Below are 20002 nucleotides of genomic sequence, written 5' to 3' on the forward strand. Positions count from 1 at the left end.
ATCTGAGCAGTACTGCTTAAAGTTTTTGGTAACATAAAGTGTCAGAGAAACAGGTTTTGGGGTAAATGCAAGTATTAGTTAATTATGTCTCATTAAGTAGAAAAGAGGCAGAAGCATTCCAGAGATCAAAATATACTGCTTAATATAGTAGAAATAAATTAGGGTTGAGAAGCGTGTCCATGAAGTAAGTTCACTGATTTGCCTACCCCACTGTCAGCCTTATTCTATCTGTCTGCCTCTACCCCTCCCCTCATTTTGCTTTTGTTTCCAGCACAAGGCAACAGATGGAGAGGAGCTGATATGACTAACTGCTTTATTTAGAAGAAAAATCTGAAAAGGTAAGATTCCCTTACAAGATACTCCTTGTCTGAAAAGAATTTCTAACAAAAGGGTATTGTTCACATAGAGGTAAATCTTTCTGTTTTCTTTGTACTAGATAAAGATAATTAGTCACTGGACTGAAACTTGATAGTAGTCTGCCTGTAGCAGCAGACAGTGGGGCAAAAGGAAGATACTGCTGACGAGTCATAGATATATTTTCATAAAAACAGCTTCCTGGAACTGAGAGGAGTTGGAAGGAAAAACAAAGTAGGAGAAGACCAATGATTATTAACTTAGAGACTAATGCATGCAAGTCAAATAAAACTGATGTAGTAATTTGCTAAAACTGAAGAGAGAAAGAAAGCTTGAGATAAAAAGAAGTAAATCATAACCAAAAGCTGATCTAAAGTGATCCACACAGTTGCAAAAGTGATCCTCCTTCAATTTTTCAAAAACTACTGAAATTCAGAGCACATCACAACACAGCCTGAATTCCCTACTGAAGGAGATAGATTCTTCTAGAGAATGACACAGATGCCAAAACTTCAGACCATATGAATACTTTAGCATCTCTCAGAAAATTGTCTCCAGACATCAGGAGCAATATTCAAATGAAATTAACTGTGCATTAATAAGACAGAGAAAAATGTTTGGAGCTTTAGTGACATGAAGATGTAAAAAGCAGCTGAAGACAGATAAGAATCAGGCAGCCATATTTGTGTCATACGCAACAGCAAGACTACTTTGATGCAAGAAATACTACAAGAGGAACATTGCCCCTCGACAGATAGAAATGATAAAAAGATCAATGGTCATGTAGAAAAGATAGACTTTTTCCATTCTTATCTGTATTCAGAAACCAGAAAGCCAATGAACACAAATGCCTTCTTTCCACTCATAAAAGAGGACTATATTAAACCACACTGACCCAGAATGAATATTTTGAAAATCAGCAGACCTAGAAAACTTGCAGTCAAGAAACCTAAAGAGATGATGGAGAAGTTCCTGGCCTAGAAATACTCATTTTTAGTGAATCTTGAAACATCATAAGGACACTAGAACAATGCAGAGTGTTCAGCCAACATCACAGGAGGTCACCAGCACACTTGACAGCGCTGCAGCTTGGTTTGCCTGACAAGGGACCCTAGGCAGCAGAAAAATGAATTGTTAATTAAATTGGACGGGCACACAGTCACCAGAAGTCTACACTGGCTTACAACATAGCATTTTTGTAAGAAACTAACGGTATACAATGTCTGTGTGGTTTCTTCCAAAGGGATTAACATAGGCCTTGAAGCCACTCCAGAGAGCTCATTAGCTGATGCCTTCCAGATAGCCATCCATATGCAACAGGTTATTCAGTGCTGCTTAGATATGCCCAGACCAAACCAACAAGCAGTTAGATTGTAGTACGGCATCTCAGTCACCAGCTGTGGGTCACAGGTAAGACCAAGGCAGAATGTATCTTCCACATTGGCAAGGAACTGTTCAGGCAAGAGAACAGATGATGATTTGGCCTTTTGAAGCCAAGTGAGGCAATCAATATGACTTTGAGCATGTGAGCAAAGCACCTAAGGGTGAGGACCGCATTAGTGACTAGAATACAGGCCAGCTTCTGATAGTGACTGAAAAAAATCATCTCAGAATAAGAAACAGAAAAGTTTGCTACCCCAATCCAGTTTGAGCAGGGATGTACATTTATACCTGTGTACAGTATTAGGTAGACTGTTTCAATGCCCACAGTTTTAGAAGGTTGTTGAAATACTGGAGTGGGTGAAGAAAACAGCCACAAAAATTATGCAAGGCCTAGTGAAAAAGCCATAGCAAAGACTTGGAGAACTCAGTCTGTTGAGTTTAATAAAGGCTTGTAAAAAATGAGAAATGACTCGAGTACAGAAGATGTTTCCCTCCTGGCGGAAAATGTCATGGACTAAAGAGCTCTTAATCTAGCAGAGAAATTGGCAACTAGAGCCAGTAGCTGAAAGTGGAAGCCTGGCAAATCCAAATGAGAAAATAACCAGAAACGTTAAACAGTGAGAGTAAGCATTAAAGCAAATCGCCAGAGAGTGGTCGATTCTTCATGTCAAGCTATCATCGCATCAAGGCTCCAGGCTTTTCTCAGTGATGAGTTTCTGATAGACAAGCCATTGGTCCCCGCATGAAAATGACTGTCCAAAACCTAATGGCCCATCTTAAGGACTGAAACTTAATTGGCTTTTGGAGGCTCAGACGAGTTCTTGACCTCTCTAGTCCTCATTTTGGGGGGGGGGGGGGGGGTGGGTCTAAGAGACTGATACAGATTAGTTCAAAATTTTAAGTTGTTATCTACCAGCGTTATTTGTCGTCTCTCTTTTAAACAAAGTCTTCCTGCAGCTTTTGCCAGTCTGGACTCTACAATTAGGCAAAGAACTGTCTCTGCACCTCTCATGATGCAAAACCCTCTGCTGAGTGAATCTTTCCTTATAGCTAAGTACCCTGCAGTAGCAGGGGCTTTTCTCAGTTATCCATTCTTCCTGGAAAAAGGGCATTTTCTCTCTACCCATCTCTCTCTTTCTCTCTTTCTCCATCTCAAGCCACAATTGCCAAGTCTCTTGGAAAATATTTTCTAGCTTCTGGAACAGATTATTATGCATGCTCGGTGCAGATCTTCTGTACTCTATTTCTTTGGGTGGTTTTCAAAGCCTCTTGGGGCCCACTACTTGCCATGGTCTGGCAAAATCCCTGACCACCACTTGGGACCCTGGTTTGTTTATTTAAACATTTATAGTGCAAAAAAACTGAAACCAGTTGATGCCAACCATTGGTACAGAACAAAAAATTAATATAGACCAAACAGATTTCTATCCACTGAAGAAGGATGTAAAATAAAGGCCTCACCCATTGTCAAATTAAATAAAGGCCAGAGTTAAAAGTTCTGTCTTGCGACACATTCTACAACTGTCCAAACTGCGAGGCAAGAAGCAATAAATACTGGAGCCAAGGGCTTGGGGGGACGAGTTCTTCTGACTGGTCCCAGCAGCTCAGGCCCAGAGCATTCTGGTTCATTTCAGCTATTGTAAAACTTTAACAGCCCCAGGGCAGATACAAGCTCCTGTTGGGAGAGGATGGGTCTGACAAGGAGCTCAGCTCTAGGAAACCTGGTGTCTTAAATAAGCACACATGGCACAGACCCCAGAGGAGCACTTGCCTCTCACCTCTGGCCCTACTCTTGTGACACTGTTCTTTTACTTCACTCCTGCTTTGTGTGGGAGGTGGGCAGTGGGACTGGCTTACCCAGTGGTCTTCACTTTGATCTTTGCACCTCTCTCCACAGTCTTCCCCATTCTGGGGCTTTCTCTGTTCTGTTAAAAAAATGGAAGCAAAGGACTTCAGTGTCACCGAGGCATCTCTGAAAAGCTGTTTAACACCTCATTGTGGCATGCACGCCCAGGTTGGAAAGGGAGATCTGCCCTGACTCCCTTTCTTAGGTCCCTGGTGTTGCTGCTCGCCCCACCAGAGCTCCTGGCTTTGCGGTCCATAGTTCCTTGGTTCAGAAAGTGCCAAAGCCATTGTGTTTTTGTGCTAGAGCTATGTGGTTTCTGTGCCAGAATTATAAACCATGAAAAATACAACAATTTTGTGTAAACTTATGCAACTTTTTCCGTGAAGACCCTTAAAAATGGCAAAAGCCTTGCCTTGTCATTAACCATAGAGAAGTGTATGGTATGTGTGCATCTTCTTAAAGCAGTGAAAGTTTGTCTGGAATGATCAAGTTTGCAGACTAGACAAAAAAGGCATCACATATTCAACTCCCACCAACAGACCTCTGCAAAGGCCTAGCAAAAAGATGGATGAAATACGCTTTCCAGGCAAATTTTGGTTTACAAACACAGCTGCTACTGTTCTTGAGCAGTCGCAAAACATGGCTTCAATGACCTTTCTGCAAAGTCCTACAAAAAGACCAAGCATCCCTTAGGTCCCAACATGGTGCCACTTTTCCACCCTGAGGCAAGGATGGTGGTCATTGCCAGCCATGCATGCATACTTTAGGGCCCTCTGGCTTTACCACTGCCTCTCACATAGGGCCCCAGCAATGCTCCCTGTGCTCCCCTACCAGGAAACACTATTGTACATGAGATCCCAGGTGCTTTATAAAGTGCTTTCACGTTAGCACTTTGTAAAACACACGGGGATGGAAACACACATGTCAGATTCTTTGAGCAGTGAGACTGAGTCAAGGTTTGTCCTGATGAAATGCTTGCTTTTATAAAAGGCTGCTGTCACCCATGTTTGAGCAGCCTTCACTGCTCAGGAGCTCAGATAGATCCTATGAAATCTGCATGGCCCACCACATGTTTCTGAGGTTGGTGAAAGGACACATGCCCACTACAGAGACAATGTTATGCTCAACAATTAAGCCATTAGTAGACTCCTACACACTTGTAAGGTACACAGCACTCATGGAGAGCCTGTCGAGTTCCTCAAGTAGTAACAGTTCATGTCACTCTTAAGATATCCACAGATGCCGACACAGTTTTCTGAAGTTCCTATTTCAGGTCATAATTTTAAAAATACTTCTAGCTCAGGATTTAAGTGCTAAAAAGCTTTTGTGTATGAATTGCAGTGCAAACCAACCCAACAGGAAACATCAGAGCCTTCACCTTTTGTAGATAAGATGTGACTAAGGAGCATTAGTAAAGCGTTCCTTTATTGGCAAGAAAACAAATAGATTTTACTGTTCCATATGTGCGAAATGAAACAACCAAGTAAGATATATCTGGCAAAGGAAGAATATTTTAACCTTCCAGCATTGCCCACACATCCCAGATTGTATATTGGTTGCTACATTCATGAGTATTGCACAGGGGGCAGATGGTGAACACTCTGCTAAGCACCAAGCTTAGCTGACAAGGAGGCACTCCAGTTTTAACAACAGCATCAGAAGCTTAGCTCAGCCTGAATCTTCTCACATTTCTGGAGCTCACACTGGGAATGCTCAGTGGCCTAGCAAAAGTTTTAACATAGTCATGTCCATATCATCAACTGGCCAGCATAATCACTATCACAGTACTAATGTAATTCTTATCCTTTCAGAAGACACCAAAATTAATTGCAGTAAAAAAACAGCCCCAAGAAGAGCTACTTGTCTGCTTTGTCTACCATGAGATCTGCATCTGTAGATCTAAGTTCATTAAAAATCGACTGCGTGTGTATGTCGTATATATGCATTTTCAGCACATCGGCCCTTTGAAGTGGACTTTTTCTTGATTAAGATTCAGGTGGGTATGAGGTAGTGTTAAAGCAAACCAGATTGCTTTTCCCAGTATGTTTTTACAAGGGAAATGCAAAGACATCAGTGTGAGAAAGAGAATGCAACTCCCACACCTTTAGCAAGCCACCCTCAGTGCACTTTTTTAGCCTGCCACACTAGCCTCTGGGTCAGAGTAAACTATGCTTTTGGTGTTTCTGGGGTATTGTCACAGGCTCTTTGTACCTGCTGAATAGATTCAAATATCCCATACCATCATTTTGAGCCAACCCCATCTTCTTTATCAGGTTTGGCCATATCAGGCACCTGCATGCACTAGTAAGACTTAAATGGCCTTCATCAGCCTCAGCTGGGGCTTCCACCCACACCCATGGCCTAGAAACCCTATTTCAGCTCAGCCCAGAACTGGGAGGTTTTGGTTGGGCTGGGCTGGATGAGTGCTGCTCTTCAGCTTTTCCATGTCTTGTTTTACCATGGGCTGTGTTGATCCAGATCTCAGCCTGGAGACTGATGTCCTGGCTAGGCCTTAGTCCAGTCTTGTGGATCTTTCCAGCCAGTGTTAGACTTGTTCTCAGCCTTGATCTACAGACTGAATTTCCAGCTCGACCTTAAGCACGTCTCAATGTCTTATGATATGGACTCTCAGCTGGTTCTGGTCATCATCTCCAGGTTTGTCCTGCTCACCTCACTCGATATTGTGGATGGGCTCCGGTTGGGGAGGTTGGGCCCTGCTGGTACTGGGTTCCCATTACTTTCTGGGTCACCTTGCTTTAGGGAGCAGCTGGCCTGTGTGGTGCCCTGACTGTGAGACCTGCATTTAGTTTTCTTGGAACATGAAAATGGTCAAGAGGCTCTGAACTAGAGTCCACTGGTGCAGTGTCTTTGTCACACAGCAGCTGGCAGGTAATGCTTGCAGGAGAGTGTAAGTGGCCTATGCTGCCAAATTTCATCAGCTGGTGCCTGAGGAGCCTCCTGAGGCAGAGGTGAAACCTTTATGCTAAAGCTCAAAGTTTATGCGCACCAGTCCATGCTACTGTTGATCCTGATGGTCAGTCTGTGAGCTGGTGACCAGCTCTGCCAGGAGTCCTTAGGCTTGCCACTGGCAGTAACCCGAGTCATCTCAGGAGCTCCCCAGTTATCTCACACTGTTGCTCAAACAGTGTGTGTCCACTGACAAGTACTGGTCTTGAACAGAAGCTGTCAGCAGCAGTCTCATTGCTTTTCACTGTGCTGCTTCTTTCAAAGGCCCACTACCAAACACAACTGATCAGAAGGGTAGAAGCCCCTTAACCAAATTTATAGAGAGATTCTGGTTTGTTAATCCCACCATGTGGATCATTTGCTTCCGGCAATGCAGTATGATGGGGGTGGAGAGCTGTAGCTCAGGCTGTTTGGGCTGATTAAAAGTTACATTGAGGCCAAGCCTCTGTACCAGTTTAGTTAAACATTTAGGCCTGGCTTTGGAAATCATTCACATTTATGAGACCTTGGAATGCCATATGAGTGACAACTTTGAATCCTTTCTACTCAAATCTTTGGACCTCATTAAAGTAAATCTTCAGACTTATATAGTGTGTTAACATGCTCCACACTGACCCGTAACAGACATAAGTAGGGAGCTCTGGTTTCCCACATATTTGTGTTTTCTGTCTCCTATGGTCTTCACCAAAATAACCCCATCTTCTTCTTGAACTCTTAAGGCTTCTTCATAGCAACATCACCAGGCTCTTCCCATGACTCAAGAATTATTCCTTTTTTTGCTTCCCTTAAGCTTCTGCTTCATCCCACGTCTTCAGTATTTTCCCTTATAATGATAACTCCCCTTCACCTTGCTTTTCAGCTCAAGTATTTCCTCATATATTCACCATCTATTATTTGGGGCTGGTAGGTGAGCAAGATGCTCTTTGTTCAAGGACAAGGCCCACCAAAGGTCCAGATAATGGCTGGTTTCTGCTTGCCTTTCTCTTAGGAAGAACACTAGTTTAAGCATTTCTCTTCTCCCTCCCCTCATGGGTTTCTGTGAAATATGAGATTGGTTTGTAAGAGGCTGCTGCTCTCTCAAACATGATTGAAACTGGCCGCCGGGTTCAAGAGTACCTGGGGAAAGGGCTGATAGACAGATGGGCTTTGCTTAAGCCCTTGTTTCTCTGAACTCTTGCACCATTAAGTAAGGTTAAAGTGCTCTGGGAGTAGAGTTATTTTACCTCCCTCATTGTTTCGTTCAAATTCGTCCAACAACAATTGTAAAAGTGTATTGAGCGTATTTAAAAATATTCTAAAACACTTTAAAACAACAGCTTTTTACCTTTGGTTTTCAGAACTGCTGTGCAAGATCAGCATTTTACACAGGTTTGTGATAAGAATGTTCTTGAGCAGCCACTGTGCTGCACAAGCATGTGGAGAACTGCTCATCATTAATTTGGAACAGAGGGAATTTTGCAATTCTGGAAGTAAGACTAGTAAGTGTAGTATAAATGTGCCTCTCTTTTTGCCTTTTCACTGGTTCCACACCAGCCTGATGTGTAACCAGATAGTTTTCCATGGCCTCTGTTAGCAAGCAGAGTTTAGTGTGCAAGCACCAGCCCTAACATTATGGGAGCTTAGAGGCCTTTCAGTGTGGAACAAATTGGTTTTAAAAGCAATAGCATTTGCTAAAAGGGTCATATTACAATAAGAGATTTGAAAGCTTACACTGTGAGCAATGCAGCCGATCAGAGCTGATGATACAGATGAAGTACTTTGTGAGCTGCTGGGAGCAAAGCAGGTCCTGATTATTGCATTGACAGAGGTGGGTTGTGGGGGCAGCTGACACCTCATGAAAGCCAGGGCTTTCAATCCATCCATGACTCCTGCGGGGCTTGGGAAGGGTGCAGGAGTAGCACTATTGGTCACAGGCTGGATGAGGGAAGGAGAGCCTGTATCTGTATAGTTAGCTCTGCACTCACTGACCTAGATGGTGCTGTGATAAACATAATAGCAATTAATAGGAAATGGGGGAAGGGAGAAATAAAAAAGCAAAGAAATAAAACCAAAAGGGGAGCCCCAAATAAAAGGAACTCTAAAGAGATTTGCAGTACCCTGAGAGAAGACACCAAGGCCCAGACCCCTGAAGCCATTCAAATGAGAGTCAGGTGGCTGAATAACTTCAAAGATCTCAACCACGGTCTGGAAAAGACAGCAAAGGAGCTGGCAGTCTGCTTCTTGACAGACTGCTTTGCATCCATTTTGAGAGGAAGCAAGAAAGGCTGAGCTGTCAATATTTTTCAGGATGTTTGTGCTGTTGGGAATTTCTCACGCTTTTGTTTACTGTATCGTAACATTTGCATTCTGGTTTACATGTGGTACACGCACTGGAAGTAGCTTGAAATTCTACTGGTTGCTTTGCCTGGCTGTCTACAGCTACATCTCATTTGGCAGGCTGAAGAAAAGATTAAAAGTGTTTTGGCTGTAACTCCCTGCCATGGTCAAATCAAGGCCTTGATTTCCTCAAACACAAAGTCCTTGTTAGGACCACACTTTAGCAGTAACAGTTTATGTCTCAAAAATAGAATAGTTACTACTAGCTAAAGCCAAAACATGTTTAGTCAATCAGATTCTGACTTCGAGATGTTATGGATGGCATGTAAAATGAAGTACTAATGACTGACAAAATAACACAGCAGTGAAATTCTATTTATAAATTCATGCTCAGTAGTTACCCGACTATTGTTAATGGCAACTTCTTTCCGGATGTCAACAAAGCAGGAATGTGAAGGCAGAAAACCAAGAATCACTGAATTAAACTTTAATATGTACATAGAAGCATGCATGTGCACACACATACTATAGTGATGTACTATAGTACATACTATGTACTATAGTACATGACTGTACAGTATATGACTGTACATATATGACTGTAGTGGTAGGACAAGGGGTAACGGGTTAAAACTTAAGCAGGGGAAGTTTAGATTGGATATAACGAAGAAGTTCTTTCGTGTTAGGGTGGTGAGGCACTGGAATGGGTTGCCCAAGGAAGTTGTGAATGCTCCATCCCTGGCAGTGTTCAAGGCCAGGTTGGACAGAGCCTTGGGTGAGATGGTTTGGTGAGAGATGTCCCTGTCCATGGCAGGGGGGTTGGAACTAGATGATCTTAAGCTACTTTCCAACCCTAACTATTCTATGATTCTATGATACACACACACACACACCCTGTTTATTTTTACAAGTGAGATGATGCCATGTCCACTCTAAGTTTTCTGATGTTCCATCTGAACAAAGGGTTCTTAAGGTAATTATACAGAGATACAGAAGATGAATGGAGGAGCAAGGGAGTATATGACCCAGGAGGAGCATACAAATCATGTGGACACATAATGTGTGGGCAGTTTGAGCTGGCTCACAGGCAGCCCAAGCTGAGTCTGTCTCGCAGAGGTTGCCACTTTTTGCTCTATCCCCCGGCTTTAATGTTTTACAAACATGCCCTCGGCGCTCAAAAGGCTGTAAGGGTGGTAAGCTAAAGGTAAGCAATACATAGGTGTCCACAGGCAGGCAGAGCCAGATCTTCCAAGATGTGAATTTTTGCCATTCATCTTCATGGCATGTTATTGCTTAAGTTATGCGGCAATATACAGTTCAGTATTGGTTGACTATTCCATTGCTGGATAAAACTAGTAAGTTCCAACTAGAATGATGAATAACAGGAAGATATGCACTAGCTGCTTTCACGGGCACCTCATTTTGGCTTTACATCACAGTAACATTTTTTCATATTTGCATTATAAAGGATCACCTTGAAACTATTTTCTATTAAATAAGCTGATATTCCGACTGTTCTGTTTACCTGACAACCTGCATTTATATCACAATTTGACACTGCTGTGACAATGAGATCATAAAATTTAAGCTCCCAAGGAAAGAAAGGAAGGCAAGGTAATAATCCTAGATTTTAGGAGAGCAGATTCCATCTTCCTCAGGAAAAGACGGGAGGCTGCCATAGAGCAGTGTGAAGGAGTTTCACATATGTTTGATCCTCAATAGCCTCATGGAGCACCAGAATGATCCTTTCCAGTGGGCAAGGAAATGAGTTGTCCTGGCAAGGAATGGCTTGAGAACAGGGAACGCCTGACTGAAATAAAATGCGTCTTTTGAGGCTTTCCAAACTTAACTGGATGAAGCTTTGAGCAACCTGAAAGCTATAGCTGCTTTGTGCAGCAGAAGTGGGGTGATACAGAGGTCCCTTCCAACCTAAATTATTCTGGGGTTTGTTTATGCTGTGTGTTAATGGGTATGTATTAAATGGGTATATTACTTTCAGTTAACAAATGGAAGACCGCTAGCCTTTGTTTGAACTGGTTATACTGCTGCCAATTAAAAAAGTCTGTCTGATGCTCAGATATGATGGTGATGAGCCTAGTACAAATGAATCCATGCTTGCAAACCAAGGAATTGTGCAGTGTATTAGATAATAGTAATCATATTTTTGTCTTTCTGTGAAAAATGGTAGTTGCAAGACCCAGTCTCTTCCATTTTCTTTAACTGTTCAAATAAGCCGTTTGATTCTCTGTTCATTCTTCCAATGGCCTTTTTTCCTATGCAGCTTATTGTGATTCCCCACTGTAATACAATCAAGATATAAATCCTGTATGACAGCAGAGATTAGCAAGAGTCATGCAAGTAAATGCAGACCAAAAGGTTGATGTATGTTTTGTGCAGTGTTGTATCTTAGCTATTCTGAAAGTTCTGAGACAAGTTCTGTGCTCTGTTTCACTAGAGGAAGCAACTACCTGTTTCTCAAGTAAGAACAGCATGCAGATGTTGCAAGGTGGGACTTTGGTATGGACCACAATATTGCAAGGCATTTTGACAAAGCGTAGCATTTTGAAATGCTTATTTCTCATTGCTCCCTACTGAAATTGGTGCATTCTTCACAGCCCAAGGTGGTGTGATGGGACTTGGTTGCCTAGAATGTTCAGGCAGATCTGCCAAACTTTTTTCTTAAGTTAGGCACTCTCAAGACTGCCAAAGAGCTTTTAAACTCAAACTCAAGTTTTATTTTAACAGAAACTAGATCCACAGCTTTTAAAACTGATAAAACTTAGAGTGAGACAAAACAGAAATAAAAGCATTTAGAAACAGAATTCCTTCTTGCCCACTATGTCCTGGCAGGAAAAGTCCTTTTTTTCAGGCCTCTCAGTTCAGCTGCTCAGGAGCTTTCTGTATTGCAACCAAATCTCCTCGGAGAAAATCATCTTTGAAACTTTAGGAAATACATTTCACCCCATCACTAAGGCCTGGCCATGTGTCTGCTCTTCTGAGCAGTTTGTCAGTCTCTGCTCTGTGCTTGCCGAGTTCTCCTCACACCCTCAGCATAGGTTCTTACAGCTTTTACCCTGTGATTAAGTATTTTCATTTGATTGCTGTTTAATTGGATTTTTATACAGTATCTAAAAATGAAAGAGGCTGATAAGAGGGGGACTACTTGGTGAAGTCAAGGCAGGAGGTTGGAGGATATAGGATATAAACAGACAAAATCAGTTTATTTTAAGACCAGCTTGGCACTGAACATATTGTGGTGAAAGAACACCATGTAAAGAGAAGTCTCTGGCCAAGTTTTTGGGTTGGTTTCTTTGAAGTTTTTTTGTTTTTATTTTTTCTTTAGCTTTAATGCTTAATACCACAGAAACTGCACACGGCATGATTGGAAGAACTGGCCCATAAGGGAGATTGCTGTGGCTGTCAGAAATGGACAGAATAATGAAGAACTTCGGAAAAGGCTACAGGAGATAAGGTAAGAAGAAACACAAGAGGTAGAGAGGCATCAAGCACTGGTAGAAAGAGGAACTGAAATGAAGAGATGATTTTACTATATGATAAGGTGTTTTGAAGTAATATTGTAAATGCTGTAAGAAATTTCAATCTATATTGTACCCAGACTCTTCTAGAAAGGTAAGTTGCATATAGGAATGAAATTGTCTGGTAAACACATGTTAAAATAGGGAAGTAGCTTTGCTCACAGGCACTTTTTCTTTGTAATAGAAAACCTCAAGAGGTATACAGATGTTTTTCAAAGACAGTTTATTCAGTTTAATGCCATAAAATGCCACTGGTTGTCACAAGGTTGTTCTAGCCACCACTCTTGGCCCTTACCTATTTTTAATCTGGAATTGTGAAACTAAATTATCAAAGAGTTTAACAGTACCTATTTAAAGCAATAGTTCCCAGATGGACAGAGAGAGAAAACCATACAAATACCTTTCCTTCCTTTTGCATTTAAAAGGACTGTGTACCTAGAAAATGGTAGGGATATTTTGGTCATTCTACTCTGAGCTGCAGATAGCTGTGCAAAAGAGAACCCAGGCCCATCTCTTGAGTTCACTAGCAATAGCAGATCTGGGGCTGTACAGCTCACCAGAATAGATGCCACACCACCAGTGGTCCTGGCAAGACATAGACCTGGTCAGACCAAGGCAATGGTGGGTTCCTGGCAGGTTATACTGGGAGGAAGGTCTGGGTGTGAGGGGAGAGCACGGTACCCAGCTGCCTGTCACAAGGGCAGGTTGGAGGCCCGGAAAGGGCAGCGTCACACAGCAAGTATGCGCGTAGGAAGCTCAGAGAGCTATTCGCTAATAAGTCTGCAGCGTGCCAGTCTTTATACTGGCATGAGGCAACCATTTAGGTTTTAATCTCTTCCTCTGCGTGCATAGTGACTATTCATGAGAGGATTACTATGAAGTGCCCTGAAACTAAATGGCATGTTTAGGATCTCATGGCTACATGGATAGAAGTCACAGGCAAGCTTGGATAGCACAAGCAAGATGCAGCATTATTCCCTTTTTCGAAAAGAAACTTAAAAGATCAAATACTCCACGTCACACTTACTCACATTTCTCCAAACTCAAAATGCAGCATCAGCTCTACAAGTTCAATTGCTCTTGCCAGTACGTAAGTGAAATACCTCACATGGGTGTCACCTCTTCAGGATCACCTTGTTCTTACCGCTTTTGAAGCCAAGCAATGGGAGCAGGTGATCACATCAGCTGGGAAAGTAGGCAGGCCAGTATCTTCTGCACATCTAATTTTATAAAGTGTTCTAAACAAGCATGTGCCTGCCTGCATTTATCCTGTAAGAGAACATAAACCCAGCTGTGTAACTACAGGGTTACTGCTTGCCAAAAGAAGACTCCTGCAAAGCTGAAGTTTTGTGTAGATCCAGGCACTTCAGGCTCACCCTTGTCTCCAGAGCACATTCTGCAGTCCTTTGCAGTTAGTTACACACATATGCTTAGCAAAACAAGATCTTTTCCACTGTGGGTGAGGGGAAAAGGGGCATGGCAGTTAACTATCAGCCTAAGTAAGAGGAAAATAAGTCACAGTTGTTAAATAGGTCACTTCCACTTTGTGTAAAAGTGCTCTTGTAGTAGTCAGGTTAACGTCTGAAATAGGGAACTGTCTGGGCTCAAGTTTCCTTCGGTGCTTGCTGGTTCTGCTCCAGATAAGTGGGGGAAGTGAGGAAAAAAATCCCGGTATAAAAACTGGTGTTTTCAGCTGATGAATGTACGATTGTGGATTCTAGTGAAATTATTCTAACTCCCACTGATTAAACATGTGGTTTAGTTTTGTTTCATGTGTCTGTGTAGCTTCTTTAAAATAAAAAAAAAACACCTCTGTAGCAGCTGCATTGGCTTCTGCTAATATTTGCTTCCCTTACAGAAAAACCTAAGCACTTCAGCACAAGATGAAACCCCTTTCTTTACTTTTATTTCAAATCATGTCTTTGAAACATAGGTTTCTGCTGGAAGATAAAAAACAAGCTTATCTGTAGTGAGTGGGAGGTTGTAGTACTAGGCCTTCTTGCAGGAAGTCTCTCTGACCCCAAACAGAGGGTCAAAGCATTTTGACCATCAAGCTTTCAAACCCCCAAACAAGGGGTTTTACAGCATTTGAAGGTTTAGCGATAACAGTGCTGTTTCAAGAAATTTCTGAAGCGGAATGGGTGCTAGTACTGATGATGTTCTCTAGTAACAGACTGCTGCATGGGGACACTGCCCTTGCTGGGAAATTGATTACAGTTCAGGTTTGAAAAGTGGGTGTTTCCTCTGCTTTCAGTTACTGTATCAGGTTTTCGTAAGGGGGAGAACAAAACCAAACACCGCCACTAAAAGAAAAGGGTATTTTCTCATGTTCCTGGTGCTTCCCCAAGAGCTTTGTGTCACAACTTAATGAACATGAAGCAAGCTGCTGCTTCTTTTTAACTCCCCTTCTAGGAAGCAGTTGCTTTAGGACTGATTCCGGTAACCTGATACCACTTGATGTATTTTTGCTGGAATATGGAGCCTACATAAATTGCACCATAAGCAAATTTCTTTATAATGGAAGGATCGGGAAGCTGCAGCTTGGCAGGCCATTTCATTGGTGTGGTTTTCTTAAGGTGGATTTTCCAAATGCTTTTTAACAGATGCTATTGGAGACTTTTGCAAAAGGTATTGGGCATATGCATTGTCCCTGTTTGTAGAGCATCCCACCTGCAGACAAAATGTTCTATGTTTGGAAAGGATCCTGCCTGCTTAACCACTCTACAACCTGAAAGAAAAACTGCTATTATTTGCCCTTCCTAATGTGCCTAGTTATTTATTATCAGTGTTACATGAGCCCAAAGGCTCCTGCTGAAATCAAGTCCAATCTTTGCACGGTCTCAAATATGGATGAAAAGTTAGTGTGTGCCCCCCTTCCTGCAGAGATTAATTGGCAAAAAAATCCACAGAGAATAGTAAAACTCATGCATTCCTTAAACCAAAGCATCATTCCTTTCTGTCTGGGACACAGTAGTTGATACAGGGACTTAATTAGATACAGGATGGGCAGATGTAAGTGACTCTGCAGTGTGGCATGATGCAGACAGGGGCTCTTCAGTGGTGGTCATGAAAAAGAGCTGGACCAGAGCTTCAAGCAGTAGTGTTTCCTCCCAGGTGAACAAAAGGTCTTACATACTACGGTTAGTGAAATCAACCAGATGATCTGGATCTACTGCACATAGAGCGCATCCCAGAACCCCCCTTCTATTTGAGCTTTTTATCACCTACCACACCAGTAAGCTGAACCTGCGCTCCAAAACTTTCTCTTTTAAATTGTTTGCATTGGAACTAATGTTTATTAAAGGAGCCAAAGGGAGACTGGGAGCCTTCCTGTCCTTTTACTGATGTCCTGAGGCACTTGGCACCCTGCACCTCCTGTGCCATGAGGGGCTGACAAGGTCTGCCTGAGCACATAAGCAGCAGCATGTCCTTTGCCTCAGGCCTTTCCAGGGCACCACACTGTTGATGCTTCTGCTAGGGTTTCCTGACAGCTCTGAGAAAAACAGCTCCTCATAAGGCCAAGGCTTATTCCTGCTGTCAGCAGGAGCTGCTATCTCTTTCTGCATTGGAACACAGAGTGGCAAACGCTGGCTGGTGACTTTTACATGGGAAGCACTTTTCAGAGTTTAAAACTTAAACAGTTTGTCTGGCACAGGCTGAGGTACTGGGGAATGCTCTGGGCTATGCAGACCACGCAACCTCTGTCACCACATCATCCCAGCGGGAGAGCTCCATTACAGCTCTTTAAAGCTCACAGACCATTCAGACTTAATTGTGTTGTCATTACAGCATTATCTGTCCCTAAGATATTGCAGACTAGAGGTTCTTCATACTGCTGCAGCACCCAAATGCACGTTGCACACGGCTGAGCTGTCACATGGGAATTTCTACACATAAGGTAAACCTTCATGTTCTGCCCAGAAACGGAGCCTAGCCCTTCAGAAGGAAGGAAAGGAGGAGATCCCCACTTTATTCCTTCCCCTGGAAAGAATGCTACTGAGTGATCAGATTGAAATAAACATGAGATAGGAGGCTGGAATGCAACTCTTACCTTATCAGTTCCTGGCCTCTGCCTCAGGAACCTTCTGTCATCTCGTAACATTTATTATGGGCTTACCAAGCATCAGAAATGCTTCTGGGTTTGGGCTTCTGCTCCTGAATAACTTGTGTGATGATGAATGAGCACTTTAGACTTACAGCATATTGCTTCATTCATCTCCGAAACTCTTAACAGGAATTTCAGCAGGCTCCCTGGAAACTCAGTGTTCATAAATTGCTCTAAGAGACTTTCCTGAAATTCTGTGAAGACCCAAACTATGTCTTCTTGTTGTGTACAAACAGCATAATAACTTTAACTCCAGATTATAATTCCACAGTCAAGTGGTAAAGACCGGCTCAAACTCACACTGCTCAGGGTTTGTGTGCCCTGGAGCAGGGTGGTTGTATCCATCCTGCACCAATGCCTTTGGTCTGGGTTTCCTCTAGGTCTTGCATAGCATAACTGTGGCTGTGGAAACTAAGCTTTTTTTTTTTAGGGGTAATTTTTTCGAAGTTCAGAATCTCTGCAATAACGTGATCTCCTGATAAATTATCCAGTGAGAAAGTCCTTCAAAAACTGTCTCAGATGCCCTCGTTCAAAAAAATGCTTACAAGAAACTAAGCCATGCATCGTCACATAGTTATGACAATTAGGTCCTACCCCTTAGTCTTATGCTTTAACTATTCAAAAAAGAGTGTATAGCTTTAAAAAAACCCTTCTTAAATGTATGCTTACAATATGTGGCAACCTGATTTCCCCAGCCAAAAGACCATCTCTGCTGCTTGCTGACTGTTAAGGAGTTGATGGCCTGTGCCTGCAGGAGGGATTTCCCCAAAACTCAGCACCTGGGGATCCCACCCCTCAGACACTGACACTTTGCATACACCTCCACCTCTGGGGGTTACCCCAGGTCATCTCAGCTTGCAGGTATCCATGGTCACTAGTTCTGGGCTTATGGCTTTTCATATTTTATTTGTATTTTCATAATGTGTAACTAAGAAGGGGTGTTTCTTGAAACAGATTTTCCAGATCATGTTCATTTGTCTCCCAAATACTGAAGTAGTGGCTGCTGAGATCACACTTTTCTCACAGCTGCCTTTCCCTCTGCAAGGGCAAAAACTAGGTGTGAGGCAAGAGGCATAACTGAGGGGTGAAATGTGTCATTGTACTGTAGCTGTGCAGAAAATAAGTCAGGTGCTGCAAATGGGCATTGGAGAAACAGCCCAGCTCTAAAGGGGTATGTGGTGATGGAGCCAGGGAGGTAATACAAGCGCAGAGATACAAGCTTATGCCAGGAATGTCCTTCAGCCACAGGAATTCCCAAAGATCAGTTGAGTTTGTGCTCTAATAATAGAAGGAAATAAATTAGGAAGCAGTTTGCTTAACTGAATGCTATTTTTCTAATAGAATTTTACTCTTAATTTCAGTTGGGGTTTTGGTTTTACTGCCTTGGTCTATGTCCTCTTGTTACAAATTTAATGTTTACTTCACTTTCGTAACTTCTTCTTGGTGTGCAGACTTCTAGATAAGAGTTACATTATTCCATAGGGCCACACAAAGGAAAGACAAAGACAGAATAAAACAAGGAAGAGCACTTTGGTAGAAAATATGGCATATCTTAACAGTTATTAACTGGCACCAGAAAACTGGTCATGTGGGATTTGTCTGGAGAAGACCTTCCAAACAAGGCTCAGACTCAAGCTGAAGTCATCACCTAAAGGTGATTTAAATTTATGTGCTGATGTTAGCCTGCAAGGAAAGCATTCAAATGGGGTGAAGTCCATGCCCACTGGTTCAACTGCTCAATTCCCAATGAATAAATCATTATTCTTGTCTGATGTTGCATGGAAAAATAAGGAATAAAAAGCAGATTATGTTATTTATGGAATAAAAAGCATCATGGACTCTCAGATGATGCTAAAAATTGTACATTATTTGGCTATGATAACATGTCTAAGTCTTACCTGTTTCAAATGGTAAACTAACTGAGCAATGTTATTCAGAATGTACTAGACATTTTCTGTCCTATCAATAAAATATCAATACACATATGCAAACAGTAAGCTACTTCCAAGATAGGATAAACAGCAAGGTGTTCATAGTAGAGCTTGTAATATGCTGTGCCGTTTGAGCTGCTAAAAACAAAGCAATTCCTTCTGATTTTGAGGTGGCAGTGAGAGATCTGCATAGCTTTGTTAGCAAGGTGGAGTATGTTATTCAAACATGGTGAAAGATAATTAAAAGACAAGATGCGTGTGTGTGTACATCAGAAATGCGTGTAATATTTGTTCTTGCCCATCCCATTTGCTCAGGATTAACTGTTTCTTGTACAGAGTGCACTGAATGATGGGGGTAAAGTGAAATTCCGTGATGAGAAATACAAACCAGGGGATGCAGGGACTTGAAAATTGAGCTACTTATACAGAATGCTGAGCAGTAAATTACTTACTACTGTTTATGAAGCAGACCTTGGAATCACTGGGCTAATTCTCTGAAAATGGTTACATTAGACTCACAAACAGACAAAAAGTCTCTAAGAAAGGAAAGGAAAGTGAAAAGAAATCATTGTTTCACTGTGTAAATTTATCATCCACCTACACTGTGGTTGTTGTGGGCAGTTCTGTTCTTCTCTCCCAGAAAGAGCTGATTGAATGAGAGAAAGGTCAGAAAAGAGAAACAGGATGCTCACAAGTGGGGGGTGGGGGGGTGGAACTAAAGAGGTTGTCAAGTTTTAGCCTGAAAAATAAAAAAAAAAAAATAAAATAAAAAAGATAAGGTTGTGAGGAGATGTGATAGCTATAAACCAACAAAGACATGAGGGAAGATACATGGGGAACATATTTCATTAAGTCTTATAAAAACTAGGTGTCATCTGAATGACCAGGCATGAGGTTTAAATTAATATGCGCAGTGAACAGTTATGCTGTGGAATTCATTCCCACACAATGCCACAATAGCCAAAGAATAGATTGATAAGAAAATATTGGGCAATTTATAGGGAATAGCTCAATCAAGACCTATTAATGTAACAATCCAAATGCCATCTCCTCAAGAAACTCCTCAGCTGATAGCTGGAAGCTCAAAGGTGTATCAGAGAAAGGATCACCCTGTCCATACTACTTCTGCTCTGTCTCTAGGTGTCTGCTACTGTTCATGATAAGAAATAGGGCTCTGGATCAGACTGTCTGGTACAGGAACTCGTGTGAGCTAAGTAACACTTCACAATGTAACCGGAGAGTGAACGTTATCTACAAAAACTAAGTTTTCCAAAGAATCACTAGGCCTTAACATTGCATTCAGTTGACGAGAAGTATCAGGAATCATGAAATTAAACACAGGGCAGGTCATGTTTTTTGAAGTCTTTACAAGTAATAGTAATCTCTTTCAATCAACAGAAGAGTGATTCACTACATATCTGTTTCCCATACCAGGTTCTTTTTTGGGGGGAGATGCAGAATAAATATTAGAAACTAATCATCAGGTCCCTAATTTACATCCAAACCACAATGACATTATTTATAACAAGGAAAAGTTATTGCTTCACTCAAGGTGGGAAAATAA

The 20002-nt window shown here is 42.0% G+C and overlaps 1 long non-coding RNA gene across 1 annotated transcript in view; it reads left to right on the plus strand.

Moving 5' to 3' along the window:
- Positions 1-273: 273 nt before the first annotated feature.
- Positions 274-20002, plus strand: part of LOC136014299 (uncharacterized) — a 45852-nt gene continuing 26123 nt past the window's right edge. Inside the window, exons 1-2 of the long non-coding RNA XR_010612618.1 lie at positions 274-338; positions 12231-12338. This is a non-coding gene — a long non-coding RNA (uncharacterized LOC136014299). The remainder of the gene's footprint in view (positions 339-12230; positions 12339-20002) is intronic.

This window comes from Lathamus discolor, chromosome 5, assembly GCF_037157495.1.
Source record: "Lathamus discolor isolate bLatDis1 chromosome 5, bLatDis1.hap1, whole genome shotgun sequence".
In the NCBI taxonomy this organism is placed as follows: domain Eukaryota; kingdom Metazoa; phylum Chordata; class Aves; order Psittaciformes; family Psittacidae; genus Lathamus; species Lathamus discolor.